Source organism: Doryrhamphus excisus, linkage group LG4 (genome assembly GCF_037039965.1).
Source record: "Doryrhamphus excisus strain RoL-2023G ecotype Guam linkage group LG4, RoL_Dexc_Guam_v1.1, whole genome shotgun sequence".
Classification (NCBI taxonomy): Eukaryota; Metazoa; Chordata; class Actinopteri; order Syngnathiformes; family Syngnathidae; genus Doryrhamphus; species Doryrhamphus excisus.
Window position 1 is genome coordinate 6,382,268 of NC_136360.1, and position 16,080 is coordinate 6,398,347.

The following is a 16,080-nucleotide window of genomic DNA, read 5'->3' on the forward strand; positions in this document are numbered from 1 at the left end:
GGGGTTGTATTCCATTGTGAGAATGAGAGGGACCCAAGTGGAAGAGTGAGGTTACTGGGAGAAGAGATACAGAAAGTGGAGAATTTTAAGTACTTGGGGTCAACAGTTCACAACAATGGCTATTGTGAAAAGGAGGTGAAGAAGCGTGTGCAAGCAGGATGGAACGGGTGGAGAAAAGTGTCAGGCGTGATGTGTGATACAAGAGTTTCATCTAAAATGAAAGGAAAGGTATACAAAACTGTGGTGAGACCAGCCATGTTGTTTGGTCTAGAGACAGTGGCCCAGAGGCAAAGACGGGAAGCGGAACTGGAGGCAGCAGAGATGAGGATGCTGAGGTTCTCATTGGGAGTGACCAGGATGGATAGGATCAGGAAGGAGTACATCAGAGGGACATTACATGTTAGAGGCCTTGGAGATAAAGTCAGAGAGGCCAGACTGAGATGGTTGGGACATGTCCAGAGTAGAGATAGTGAATATATTGGTAGAAGGATGCTGCCTTTAGAGCTGCCAGGTAGGAGGCGTAGAGGAAGACCAAAGAGGAGGTTTATGAATGTAGTGAAGGAGGCAGAAGATGCAGAAGACAGGGTTGGCATCTTTTGAGAAAACAGTCATGCCACGCTGCATTGCGTTTTTTCACAAATTAATAAATGACCCACCAGTTGAGAACCACCAGTCTAGGGACAAATAGGAAGTGTCCTTCTCATGAAGATGGGACTAGAGATGTATTTGTGAGTTGAAGATACATAAATGGTGTTGGAATTGCACTGCTTTTGAAGTGTTTTGGTCAGAATAAATATTATCAAGGCTTTTTGACAGCCCTGATAATAATCTTTTCACACAATTAGCCTTACAAATGAACAACATATATAAAAATCCGTAAGTTTTATGAGCGTCTCTTCTCTCAAAAGTGGAGGAAACAGTGAGGCAGATGATGGGTTTTTATCACGTTCCCTGCTCTAGGGACACATTACTGTTTGAACATTATTACAAAGTACATTCTACATAAAAGGGGACATTTAAAGTATCATAGTAACAGCTGTTGCTGGCTTTTGTTAAACTGTAAATGATGCATAAAAACTGAAAAGATTTGTCAGTAAAAAAAAAAAAAAAAACCTATGCTGCTACTTGCCATTTAAAGTGAATATGACTCATTCACTGTACCGTGGGCAGGCAGACATTAGTAACTGTAAATGCTCCCTGAGTGCTTGGATGCATCACTTATAGAACCTGTACAATTATGTAATGGGTCAAGCTGAACAGGCACAACTCAATATGTTTGCCTAGCAACAAAACAAACCATCGTAATGAAAGAAAAGGAATTTTTGAGCTTGAGATTTGTTAATATTCATTCATTTTCTACCGCTATTTCCTCACGAGGGTCGCGGGGGTGCTGGAGCCTATCCCAGCTGTCTTTTGGGTGAGAGGCGGGGTACACCCTGGACTGGTCGCCAGCCAATCACAGGGCACATATAGACAAACAACCATCTGTCTCATTATGAAATCTAAAATTGAAAGATGGTGTTCCTTAAGCTTTTGAGTGATCTAGTGTAAGTTGCCCTTTTAAAAATGTTATGTTAAAATGTTTGTCTAAAAACAGCAGTGTTTGCACCTGGTGACTCATTGCAAACATGACGCCGACGTCTGGCTATAAATCTATAGTATAAATCCATAGAGAAAGCATAAAAGTGCTAGAGGTGTTTGCTGCAGCTAAAAGCTGGCAACCTGCAGACAAGCTAATCGATAAATCAACCACCGCCTACTTAATAATACACGAATGTAATCACAATGGTGTATTTTTCTTCATGAAGAAATGAATGGGCTGTTTTGATGCATTTAAATCAGCCTAGACGGGTTAAACACTCTAGGGAGGAAGTAAATAGTATGTTCAAAAGCATCAACATCATTATAATGTGTTAATCAAAGAAGATCAACAAGCCTGCTTCAATGAGCCTGGACATCAATCCTTCCTGCTTTTCAACAACTTCAGAGGAGTTTTTGTCTCTAAAAATATTTTTATATTACGAGCCCAGTGTGATCCTTTACCAATATTGGTAATCTGCTTTTGAGTATACAGTCGCACCTCCCAAGGCTCAACGTTAGATGCCTCAAGTAGTGGAGTGTTTATTTTCTTAAACTGCAGAGCAGCAGGCAACAATACTGTAAACTGTATAATTTATTATATATTTAAAGAGGACCTATTATGCTCATTTCTTTGGCCCTTTGTATTGAGCTGTGGACCCCTATAGAGCAGCTACACACAATAACCCGCCCAGAAAACGTTCTAGATGTCACGCCACAACGTGACACCACCTTACTGCTCCTGGGAGCCGCTCACCGGTTTCTCCTTTGTTGTCATTCATTCATTCATTTTCTACCGCTTATCCTCATGAGGGTCGCGGGGAGTGCTGGGTACACCCTGGACTGGTCGCGAGCCAATCACAGGGCACATATAGTCAAACAACCATTCACACTCACATTCATACCTACAATTTGGAGTCGCCAATTAACCTAGCATGTTTTTTGGAATGTGGGAGGAAACCGGAGCACCCGGAGAAAACCCACGCATGCACGGGGAGAACATGCCAACTCCACACAGAGATGGCCGAGGGTGGAATTGAACCCTGGTCTCCTAGCTGTGAGGTCTGCGCGCTAACCACTCGCCCGTCGTGCAGCCCCCTATGTTGTCTTTTGCCTCATACTCATGCTCTCTCTTTCTCCATTTAGGCTCTGGTTCGCCCTGATGGGAGGAGCTACCTGGCCAGCCACAGGTGCTCCCAATCACCTCCCCTCCCATTTAAGCACACCTGTTGCAGCAGGAAGGCGTTGTAGTATTGTTCCTTTTGGACGCACGCCACATGCTAGACAGACCTGACCTTCTGCCACCTTTTTTCTGCTGTAGCGTTGTTTTCTCCCCTGCAGCTCGACGCCCTCCTACCAGCCAGGTAGCTGCTCCCTACCTTCATTCATTGGTAGCTATTTTTCAGTTTGTAGGACTTTGCTAGCCTCTCTTGTGGTGCCTTTTCTGTTTAGTCACTTTGCACCATTGTTTTTTGTTGTCACCATTCCACTTGCTTTAAGAGCAATAAAAGACTTACCTCTTTATTTACTACCAACTCCTGCCTGCGTGCATAATTTTGGGTCCAACCCTCTCCTCGGTGTGACACTAGATCCTCCAGAATCTGCTCTCATTCAAGCTGTATTTACGGTCTTTTAATCACTCCGCTGTGACTGGTCACACTCCCAAACTACTTCCCGACTACTGTGAACAAAACTTTGTCATTTATATCTTGATGAAGACAATTGCGGTTAGAACGCAGGCCTCACGGCTAGGAGACTGGAGTTCAATTCCACCCTCTGTTGTCTCTGTGTGGAGTTTGCATGTTCTCCCCGTGCATGCGTGGGTTTTCTCCGGGTACTCCGGTTTCATCCCACATTCCAAAAACATGCTAGGTTAATTGGCGACTCCAAATTGTCCATCGGTATGAATGTGAGTGTGAATGGTTGTTTGTCTATATGAGCCCTGTGATTGGCTGGTGACCAGTCCAGGGTGTACCCCGCCTCTCGCCGAAGACAGCTGGGATAGGCTCCAGCACCCCATGACCCTTGTAAGAATAAGCGGTGGAAAATGAATGAATGAACGAATGAAGACAATTGCATTTTTTAAATAAACATTTTATTCATAGTTTTTTTTTCTTCAAACCAGGGCAACTACCCACCCACCCACCCACCCATCTATCCATTTTCTATACCGCTTAACTGTCACGGGTATGCTGGAGCCAATCCCAGCTGACTTCAGGCGAGAGGCGGGGTACACCCTGGACTGGTCACCAGCCAATACAAGGCAACTATTGTATACAAGTAAGTAAAACAAAAAAATATACAATGTGGAATAAATTTAGCAATTAAAACTGTAAAACGGCAATAAAAAATGTGAACTGCTTAACTGTCAGTTAAATATTAAATACATTACAACAAATACTGCATACTCACCATTAACCAGATGCAGAGAGGACGATATTGTTGTCCTGCGATATACGTCATATTCTTCCTCTTTTGTTAGTGATGTGGACTTTGATGCCATATTGTACCAAGCACTCATGGCAGATACATTTATGCCGGTTTCCTATCCATTTCCTGTTCTGCAATTGTCATCACACTTTTTGATGGTCATTTGATACTACTACTTTTAAGGGGTCAAAATGTGTTGCATATAAGAAAAAAAAAAGTAGGGCTTTGAACACTTTTGGATGACACAAGTGCTGATGCTCCAGCTGGAGGCAGTTACCATGGCAACTGAAGACTGAGGCGAACTTGCTTTTCTTACATGAACACTGTAATAAAAAAGCAAGCAGAATGAATAAATACAGAGGATGTTAAATCTGTTTTACAGCAACACCGTTGCACCGAAACAATAGCAAAACATTGTTTAAGAGACTAAAAATGCAAATGCAGCCATTTGTGACAAATTACAGACTTGGTTGCACACATTCAGACGTATTTATAGCCAAACAGTGCCGAATAAATAAATTAAAAAATACCTGCAGCTAATTCATCGACAAACGGATGAGTCTTTTTATACCTCCTGTTTAAATCAATATCACCAACATGGTTGGGGTAAGCCCGCTGTGGCATAAATATTTAAACTACATAGAACTTTACAATTAATTAGGTGTCACCCTCTGAGTAAATATGAACATTAGGTGACTTCTAACGAGGGGAGGCCCCATGCTGAAGTCCATGCAGTATTAAACACCTGCACCAATACGCACACATATACGTATATGGTGCTATGATGTAGCAGAAAATTAATTGAATCATTAGGAGAAATAATCATTATTATAACATATTATTGAGCTAATAGGATTATAACAATTAAATGGACGTTTATTTTTCACAGTTTATATTAAAATGCACCAAAACAATGAATCACCTGTCATTATTGTCATCACCCTGCCTTTAGTCTGCCCCAAGAAGGCTGACTCAACCTACCTGGTCCTTGGTAACCATTAAGAAATCTGACATTGGCTAAATTTTGGGCCAATTTTGTGTTTTTTTCTTAATTTTCTAAACATTTTGGCAGCGTTGAATGATTATAGGTCAGGAGTGGGCAAACTTTGACTCTAAGGCCACATATAGGTTTGCATCACGCTATATGTAGGTGACATCAAGCAAGGACAATCAATGACCTATTTGCTCACGGTGCAACAAAACAGAAACAACACATCCACAGTAAGTTAACGCATCGACAACGTTGACACAATCCCTCACGTTCCCTTCACTCATTTGACTCCAACTTCCTGTACGACCAAGCTCCAAGTCTGGGAAGACAGAGCCTTCTTCATCGCAGCCCCCACCCTCTGGAATTCACTGCCCCAACCACTCAACCCACCTGTTTAATTTAATGTTTAACTTCTTAAACATTGCTCTTGTTGCACTTGGAAGTGCCTTTCTACTCCTTTTGTTTTTAGCTTTATATTATTTCCATCTTCCACTGTAAAACGTCTTTGAGTACCTTGAAAAGCGCTATACAAATAAAATGTATTATTTATTATTATTAACAACTAAGCGTGAAACATAACACATAACTTAAAACTGTTATTTCTAAATGCCCGCAAGGCATGCCAGGTCGTTCAACAAAACATTGGATCTCATTGGAACTCCTTTACTTCTCTGAAGACCTCCTCCACATAATTTGCAATCAAGCAAACAGCAAAATGTTGGAGAAAGAGAAATGGAGAAATGAAGCGTACCACCGCTTGGTGGGCCTGATTTTTAATATCATTTTTAATTTGCAACATTTTATTATTGTCTACTCCCTAGGTTCCCGATGTGGGGCACACGTACCCCTGGAGTACAATTGGTTTCTGTATATTATGTCTCTTTGTTTTCGTAATAATTTATAATTACATTTATGTGGAACATTAGTTTCATTTTACTGATTATGTCCATGTTGTTCCAAACCAAAGTACAGCAGAAGAGCATAGGGATCGTAGTTCACCAATCGAAATACTTGAAAAATGTCTTTACAAACTCCAAAAACAACAACAGAAAAAACTAAAATAAAATAAAATATGTTCTATATGACAGGGGCACTCTGCTTTTTAAGGACCTACTGTAAAAACATTCATCAAAGATCCCCAACAGTATTACTTGAATCTCCAATGTTTTTGTGTAATTGAGGATGTACACTGCCCCCCAAAAGAGTCACTCAATGCAAAGCGAGTGAATAACTGACGCACTTAAAAAAAAGTGTATATTGTATAACAGCTTGCATAAAGTCACAGGTGTAAATGCCCTTTTAAAGCTCATTTATGTAAGCGGACCGACGGAGGTGGTGAGGTAACAGTGGAGAATGAACATGGCCTGCAAAGAAAAAAAAGAAAAAATATCACACAACAAAAGCAAATCAAGTGCTGAAGGACGAGTGCAACAAAACACGACCTGTTCAGGTGACAACTGCAGAAAGCTGCTGTCAGGTTTTTGTTTTGTTTTAATTTGTTTTGAAAAAAACTGTCTCACAATAAAAAAAAATAAATGAACTCAATAATTTTGCCGGCTTCCATATATTGACATGTGCATCCATGTTTCTTTTCCTCAATGAGTTCACTCATTGCATTCGTTCAGCATCTAGGCCAGGGGTGGCTAACCGGTCAAAGGTCAAGAGCCACATTTTTTACTGTATTACTGCAAAGAGCCACATCATACATATCATACAGGTGAGCCCATCAACACCAACTAGTATGCTCAATATTCGTAATTTCTTGTTTTGGTTGCAACAGATGGAAGGCAACAAAACAAAAAAAACCTGCATATTGAAATGCAGAGCCTTGGTTCCGACGGCCAACACTTTGGGATGTATTTTTCTTTTTTTTTTCCCAGTTGTTGAATTGCAGTTTTGATTTGACATATATGTATTTGTCAAGCTTTTGTTGTCATTGATTGCCGGCCATAGTGAGTGAATATGAAACCAGTAAAATAAAAGTAAAATAAAGCAAAATGCACCTTCAGATGCTCTCCGAGCTTAATTCTTAAGGAATTAGACTTTTGAGACATATCTTCCTAAAAAGCTAAGACTAGATCAAATTAAAATAAAATGTGTTTATGTTTATAAATATTTCACAGCATTTGAGCACCCTTTTCCAAAGCATTTTGGTTGAACTCGCAGTCGCTTCAGGAACAGCAATCGCCTTTATTTGATCAAGTAGATGATGATTGATTGACACAGCATTTATTAGAGTGGAGTGCGGTGGCAGTGTAGAGGGAGTAAAAGCTTAAAAAAAAAAAAAAAAGAATAAAAGCTGTCGCTCATACTTACCACCCACTCTCCCAATTTAAATGTTATGAATGACAAACCTGAAAATAATGAGGATGGTGGCAGCTGTTTCCACTTAAGTAAGGATGTGGAGAAGCTCCCTTACTGTGAGGATGTGGATGGGATGTATCAGAATAATAACAAAATAAAAGACAAGAAACTATCCACCTGTGACACCCTACCTTTATAGTGAGGACATATTGTCGTTGTGGGGACATAGCTGGTTCTAAATATACAGTGGTGCCTTGGTTTAGCATCAGTAATCTGTTCCAGAAGGTTCGACTCTAACCAAAACGTACTCTAACTAAGATAGGTTGATAAGTGCAGCTCTTCTTTAAAGGGAACAGACTAGGCTTTTTCCACTTTTCGGAAATAAACGTAGTTAGAATGTTATATTTTCGTGTTACACGATGCCACAGTTTCAGATAATGAGGTTTGCGAATTTGGAAGTGAGCCGTGAAAGAAATTTGGGATGACTCTGAATGCTTGGTTTCAGAGATTTTCTTCGTGATGTAACAGTTCCAACGTTACTTGGTTAGGTTGTAGAGTCAGAAACACAGGCGTTAAGTAACGGTGTCCTAACTGTTTATTTTGTGTAAGTAAGCAGTTGCCTTGCCTACAGGGAGCAGGGCACAAATTACAAACTCACCGATGTCTGGAGTTGCTAATAGCCCTTTTCTACCACCAGTCAGTGGTCTACTCAAGTTTTTTTTAAACACGGGTAGTCCTGCAAAAAACGTGTAATGACCAAATTTCTACTACTGATGTTGTGCTAAAATTGTTACAGAAGACTTCCGGACTGCTGCTGTTTTGTGTTTACATTTCAGGCTTTCTGCAAAGGATTAATTGAATTGAACTTATTCATTTTTGGAAAAAAATATTCGGTTAGTGTCCATTTTGGTTAGAGTTGGACCTTCTAGAATGAATGAATGACACTATTAGACACATTTAGTTAAAAACCAACACATCATTAAAAGGTCTGATGTGTTAATTGCTGGGATGCCGGCCAGGTGTTTACCTTTGGGAAACCCTGCAGGGAAAGAATGTATGTAAATGGAATATTTATGATATATGATAAGGGGCTCAGTTGAGACATGATGAGGCCGGACAGAGGGTCTTTGCAATTACCACCGGAACTTTTATGGTCATATAGACTGACCCTCGTAAAACAACCTGGAATGGTAGGAAGACATCAGAGGATCAGGTGACAAAATGTTAGGAAGGGGGGCGGAACAGACTAAGATGAAAGACTGGACAATGTTTGGTGCCTTATAGACAAGAGAACTCAAGGGGTGGATGGCATAATTGGAATTAAAAAGTAGACTGGGCTATCTTCAAAAATAGCTGAAAAAAGTTTTGAAAAACTGTTGAAATCTGTTTGATCTTAAGAAGGTTCTAAAATTTGAGTCAGCAAATTTTTGCAAACTACCATTACACTGAAATCGGATGATCAAAAAAATAAATAAATTCTTGGCAAGTTGGCCATTTTTTTTTCATTTTCCAAGAGGTTCATACTGCTCCTCTCTTTTCCCCAAATGGGGTTTTGAGTTTTTCCTTGCCGGGTTGGGGGCTCAAATCAGGGGATGTCGTTGATTGTTGCCAGCTTGTAAAGCCCTTTGAGACTCTTTTGTGTTTGAGGGCTATATAAATAAACTTGACCTGACTTGAGACCAGGGTTCAATTCCACCCTCGGCCATCTCTGTGTGGAGTTTGCATGTTCTCTCCGTGCAAGCGTGGGTTTTCTCCGGGTACTCCGGTTTCCTCCCACATTCCAAAAACATGCTAGGTTAATTGGCGTGAAATGTGAGTGTGAATGGTTGTTTGTCTATACAGTGAAGAAAATAAGTATTTGAACACCCTGCTATTTTGCTATTTCTCCCACTTAGAAATCATGGAGGGGTCTGAAATTTTCATCGTAGGTGCATGTCCACTGTGAGAGAGATAAACTAAAAAGAAAAATCCAGAAATCACAATGCATGATTTTTTAACAATTTATTTGTGTGATACAGCTGCAAATAAGTATTTGAACACCTGTGTATCATCTAGAATTCTGACCCTGAAAGACCTGTTAGTCTGCCCATTAGAAGTCCACCTGCACTCCATGTATCATCCTGAATCAGATGCACCTGTTTGAGGTCGTTAGCTGCATAAAGACACCTGTCCACCCCATACAATCAGTAAGACTTTAACTTGTAACATGGCGAAGACCAAAGAGCTGTCCAAAGACACCAGAGACAAAATTGTACACCTCCACAAGGCTGGAAAGGGCTACGGAGCAATTACCAAGCAGCTTGGTGAAAAAAGGTCCACTGTTGGAGCTATCATTAGAAAATGGAAGAAGCTAAACATGACGGTCAATCTCAATCGGAGTGGAGCCCCATGCAAGATATCACCTCGTGGGGTCTCAATGATTCTAAGAAAGGTGAGGAATCAGCCCAGAACTACACGACAGGACTTGGTCAATGACCTGAAAAGAGCTGGGACCACCGTTTCCAAGGTTACTGTAGGTAATACACTAAGACGTCATGATGTGAAATCATGCATGGCACGAAAGGTTCCCCTGCTTAAACCAGCACATGTCAAGGCCCGTCTTAAGTTTGCATATGACCATTTGGATGATACAGAGGAGTCATGGGAGAAAGTTTTATGGTCAGATGAGACCAAAATAGAACTTTTTGGTCATAATTCCAATAAGCGTGTTTGGAGGAAGAAGAATGAAGAGTACAATCCGAAGAACACCATCCCTACTGTGAAGCATGGGGGTGGTAGCATCATGCTTTGGGGGTGTTTTTCTGCACATGGGACAGGACGAGTGCACTGCATTAAAGAGAGGATGACTGGGGCCGTGTATTGTGAGATTTTGGGGAACAACCTCCTTCCCTCTGTCAGAGCATTGAAGATGGGTCGTGGCTGGGTCTTCCAACACGACAACGACCCGAAGCACACAGCCAGGAAAACCAAGGAGTGGCTCCGTAAGAAGCATATCAAGGTTCTAGCATGGCCCAGCCAGTCTCCAGACCTGAACCCAATCGAAAATCTTTGGAGGGAGCTCAAACTCCGTGTTTCTCAGCGACAGCCCAGAAACCTGACTGATCTAGAGAAGATCTGTGTGGAGGAGTGGGCCAAGATCCCTCCTGCAGTGTGTGCAAACCTGGTGAAAAACTACAGGAAACGTTTGACCTCTGTAATAGCAAACAAAGGCTACTGTACCAAATATTAACATTCATTTTCTCAGGTGTTCAAATACTTATTTGCAGCTGTATCACACAAATAAATTGTTAAAAAATCATGCATTGTGATTTCTGGATTTTTCTTTTTAGTTTATCTCTCTCACAGTGGACATGCACCTACGATGAAAATTTCAGACCCCTCCATGATTTCTAAGTGGGAGAAATAGCAAAATAGCAGGGTGTTCAAATACTTATTTTCTTCACTGTATGTGCCCTGTGATTGGCTGGCGACCAGTCCAGGGTGTACCCTGCCTCTCGCCCAAAGACAGCTGGTATAGGCTCCAGCACCCCCGTGACCCTCGTGAGGAAAAAGCGGTAGAAAATGAATGAATGACCTGACTTGACTTGCTGTGTTAATGTACGAGTTGCGTATCATTATTTGACATCTTCATACATCGCTGCATCGTCCTTTAATGACTTTCCTGCCCTGCTGTCATGGTGTATGAGGAAAGTTCATCCTCCCACACACGTACTGTAATGACTGGAACAAGGTGACAAAACGGCTGCGACAGAACATTCTCATGGGTACCATTTAGAATCCCGGCTCCTCAATCACTGTGTTCCTGTGGCGGAATAATGTTATTATGAACATCATGAGGGCTGTAGAAAGTTCTTCTCTAACACCTGTCTATGGAGGGGGTGGGGGTGATGTCTATTTATCATCCGATCTGCTTTTATTGTGTTAACCTCTCAATTGGAACATTTATTCTTTGTAGCTTAATGAGCAGCTCTGGAAGAGAATGTGTGTCCACACAGGAGCCAATTAGATTAAACATGGGGGAGGCCGTTTGTCTGCCCCAGTCCGCTTTTTCCTTCATTCTTTTGCCACCTTCAGTGTATGTGGAGTTGGAAGCTTTTCTTTTCAAGCTATGTGTACATGTGTCATGATTAAATGTACAATTACATAGATACTGTATAGATTCCTGCATTGATTAGTCCATTCATACATCCATCCACCCATTCACTCTCCCATTTACTGTATACATGGACCATCCTACGTACCATCTGTCACTCCATTCATATGCAATAACTACTAATTAATTCACTTACCCATTCATTCATCTATCCACCCTGCTATGTGTTCTTCATCTATACCAGTGATTTTCAACAACTGTGCCGCGGCACACAAGTGTGCCGTGAGAAATCGTCAGGTGTGCCGTGAGGAATTATTCAATATCACTTTTTTAATTAACATGTATTAATAATTTTCTGCAAATATTATGTCATTGTCGCGTGCCATTGGTGTAAAGACTGGCAGAGCAATGCAATATTCGTCTATGTGGCAACACGTAGCTGATTGCCTCGTTCCTCTGGCAATCAGTAGTGGTGACATTTTGTAATATTGTTGTTTAAATTTGTATGCGGATCAAGGAAAAAGCTGAAAAAAGCAAATAATGTTGGTTATTGGTGTGCCGCAAAAATTTTCCAACGTAAAAAACGTGCCGTGGCTCAAAAAAGGTCGAAGAACACTGATCTATACAACCATCCAACTCTCTGTATGACTGTCTAGCCCAGGGGTCGGCAACCTTTACTATGAAAAGAGCCATTTTACCCAATGCCCACTGAAGAAAAATAGCCTGGAGCCGCAAAACATATAGTATGTTTAAAACAACATTGGAGGGAATTTGGGGGTATCAAAGTAGTTCAGATAAGAAAAGACGAGTTGGAGTACTCTTGCTAGTTTTGGAGATAAACTTACATAAATGTATGTGTAAACTACTGTAAACGTAAAAACAAGTTCCCATGCCGCTGTTTTTAAATTATCTCGAATTTATTTTTTAGATTTGTAGGTAAGTATTACTTGTTTTTCTTCATGTACTGAACTGGATAGCAGTCAGAACTCACTCAGGATGCATTCATGGTCTCAGACAAAGTTGAATTTTTTAAAACTCATTACAAAAGACATGCATTTTCCCCACTCGGGTGTTAAAAATATTCAAGCATCGCAAAGGGAGCCACAATAAAGAGGCTGAAGAGCCACGTGCGGCTCTGGAGCCGCAGGTTGCTGACCCCTGGTCTAGCCAGTCATACAGTGTCTACTCCCCCCCTATTCAATGTTTAAACTAATGATACTGTCTGACTGTGTCTGAAAATGCTGGGAGGGTGAATAAAATGTTTCTGAGATACTGACAGACCAGGTAGTAATCTTCTGAGTTGCATAACTTTTAAATAACATGCCATTGTGTTCCAGTCAAGGCCGAGTGGTGCTGCAGGAAGATTTTTTTCAATGATGATGATGACACATTGCAGGAAATCTTGGGGCGATAAAAAAAAAAAAAAACAACTTGTAATGAAGTAGTTATGTAGTGTGAGGCCTGGCTTTGTCCTGGTTGGCTTTTTACTTATCAAGGGCATTCACCCACGCTCAACATTTCACTACAGCAGAAAAAGAACCTGCTGGCTTTCATTGCCTCCTCGCTTTATCTTGTATTTATTTATATATTTCTGGTTCCTCGACGCCCCCACACGTACGCGCCTACGCTGCTGTCGGCTACCGTTTTTTTTTTTTCCTCAATGGTGTTCAAAAAAAAAAAAAACATGCATTACAACCCCCGTTTGGTTGCCTGCCAACCAGTAGTTGAAATTGCACATTAGGAAGAGCGCATGTCTTTAGGTTGCCATAGCAACAGGGTGAGTCATCCTGCTGCAGTCAGCTTAGTCACACTCACGGTAACGGTATGTTTTCACCTCTCTTGTTTTAATTCCATTTTTATATCATTTCACCTTCCAACCCTCACCTCTGCATCCACTAACTTGGCTTTTCTTCATTCCCAATGGTGTCAATTGGTTGGCAAAAAAGGAGAGTGAAATGTCTTTGATTGCTTATTTATGGATCAGGCTAATCAGTAAACCTGCAGCTGAGACTGCACGCTGAGAGGAAAAGACACTCAACACTGATTTGTTTCCAACGACGCTTGTTGCCGCTGATTGAATGAGCAGCGTTTGCAAAGACTTGTTTGACTGGTGTTACTGTATTCCCTACGTTTGAACTTATTTTAGCCACATAAGTAGCACTACATAAGTAATCCTATATTCACTGTCTGGGAAGTATTTTTGACTGCAGTTTCACATAATTGCAGTATATGAAATGAATGATAAAACAGATTATTTGAAGATTATACGAATAAAAATCAAAGGCCAAAATGCTATGGACTACGGTAATGCCTCGTTTATCGCATTTTCCAAAATAGTAGACATAAAAATAGTAAATAAGCCATTTAAGACATAAACAAGACTCATGCTTGTGTGTGTGACTATAAATGTTACATCGGGGAAATGAGTGGCGGGCGGACAGGAAGTGATGTTCAGAGTTGAGTTTTAGATTGGTGTGGGTTGCGTGGGGTACTTGTGTTTTTATTGGGGATTATTGTTCCTGTGGTGAGGAGTCACAAGTCTGGTGCTTGTGTGTCTCAGCATGTTTCGTGGTTGGGATATTATTAGTAAAGAAATACGTATTGAAAGACTACTTATATTTAGTATTCAGTGATGTTACATTGAAGAGACATGACAAAATGATTTCTTTACCTCTTTACTTTACTAAATACCTATTTACTGGATGGAGCCCCCGTCAGTCATGGGTGCTTGGGTCCATGTCTACAGGGCTCTAATCATATCAAAAATCTTATTTAGAAAGTCATAAACAGGTTTTACACATTGAAAATATTTCATTTATTAACACTGAGTCACTTATCGCTGGCGGTCTGGAACAAATTAACCATGCACGATAAACAAGAGACGACCGGATGAAACTCCATGGCAACATATTGTTCATCAGTTGTGATTAATGAATTAATGATTAATGAATGAAGTACATTTCTTAACATTGTCTTGTGCTGTGTTGTTCGTGAATGTAGTAAAAACATATGCATGTAGTAAAAAAGTATGTACAGTATTCTTGGAGTCAATTGTTGATGATTTTGTTCCATGTTAGGCATGTGTACTTAAGGTAATGGAGGCTAACACGGGCTTGTGTTTACAAGACAATGAAACATACAGCACAGTGAACAGGTTTTTACGGGCTGAATAATAATAAGGGCTAACTCCGGGCCATTGTGGCGTGTGGGTGTCTGTCAAACAGCTGACATACAGTTAATTAGCGTTGAAGCTTTAGGATGAACATCCAGCAGTCCCTGGAGAGATGGAGAGGGGGTGGAGGAGAGCGATGCTTGGAGGGAAGAGGGGAGTGCGTGGGTGTGCCGTGTGGGAGTGATGCTCATCATCTTTCGAGGGTTTTCTCTATTATCATCCCCCACTAACTTAACCCCTTAATTAGAAGCCATTTTAGCCTTGTATAGCAAGTTCCTACACGTGGTTTACACTTTTTCAGAATAAATGAGAATTTTCTTTATGAGCGGTCCAGTGCTGGTGAGTCATCAAGTCCGGGGAGTGATGGGATTGCGTGGGTGGATGTAAGGATGAAGGGAAGGAGTGGGTTTTCCTCATAGCAACATTGCTGGAGGAGGGGTGTGTGTATGTGTGTGTGGACTTAAAATGTGCAGTGCGGGGGCGGCTGTGTGAAGCCACGGTGCACACAGGGAACACCGCTTTTATTCCTGATTCCAGATGGGAAGAGTAACACTTACGAATGGAGATGCCCCCAATACTGTCATAGTACAAAACAGCAGTAAAACACATGCTAAGTACAAGCATTAGTAACACTCTTAAGATTAGAGTTATACCCAAAAATGAGTTTTGAATCGTATCCTCATAATTATGCTAAGTGTATTTATTATTTACTATTGCTGGGTTTCATATGACATCCCATCTGCATGGTTATTGTCAGTCCCGCCTCAAAGAGATGGGGGGAAATACTATCGTCTCTTGCAGTATCGCAGTTCCAATTACTCAGAAATTTGTTAATAAATTGTCGCTGTTTCGTGGTAGACTATGGTCTATTAGTCAAAACATCGTGAATTACAAGTGATATGTAGTGTTGTGGTCACTGGGTGGCAGTAATGACACAAAACATAGAAAGAAACACAGAAATAATGCTACATGACATTACCTTAACATGCATGAAGTCAACTATGGCAAGTCCAACATGATTGATCATTCTCCTCCCATTCTGTGTGGAAGTGGTACATATTTTGCTTCTTAAGGATACACTGTAAAAATTTGAGGCTAACTAGTTAGCTCACTAGCTTGCGGCCGTCTGAATAAAGAAAAAAAAAACGAGGGACAACTGTATTCATAACTAGATGTCATGTAAAATCAGAGCAAAAATACCACATACATGTGCCATTCTTGTATGTGGAAATCGTTTAAATATGTATTTTAGAAAACGCTATTACTAAGAAAAGTTCAGGATACAACCAAAAAAAAGAACAATCATAATGATAATAATGAACTTATTTTATATAGCATATATATATATATATATATATATAAAATGTACCCAAAGCACCGCATTGTTTCTATTGTTGTTTTGTTCATTATACTTGGAAAATTTGGTCAAAAAGCCCTATGTTTTTCTTTCCACTTTCTCATGCACTTCTAATCATTATTAATTGTCAAATTATTATTATTATTGTTAAAAAA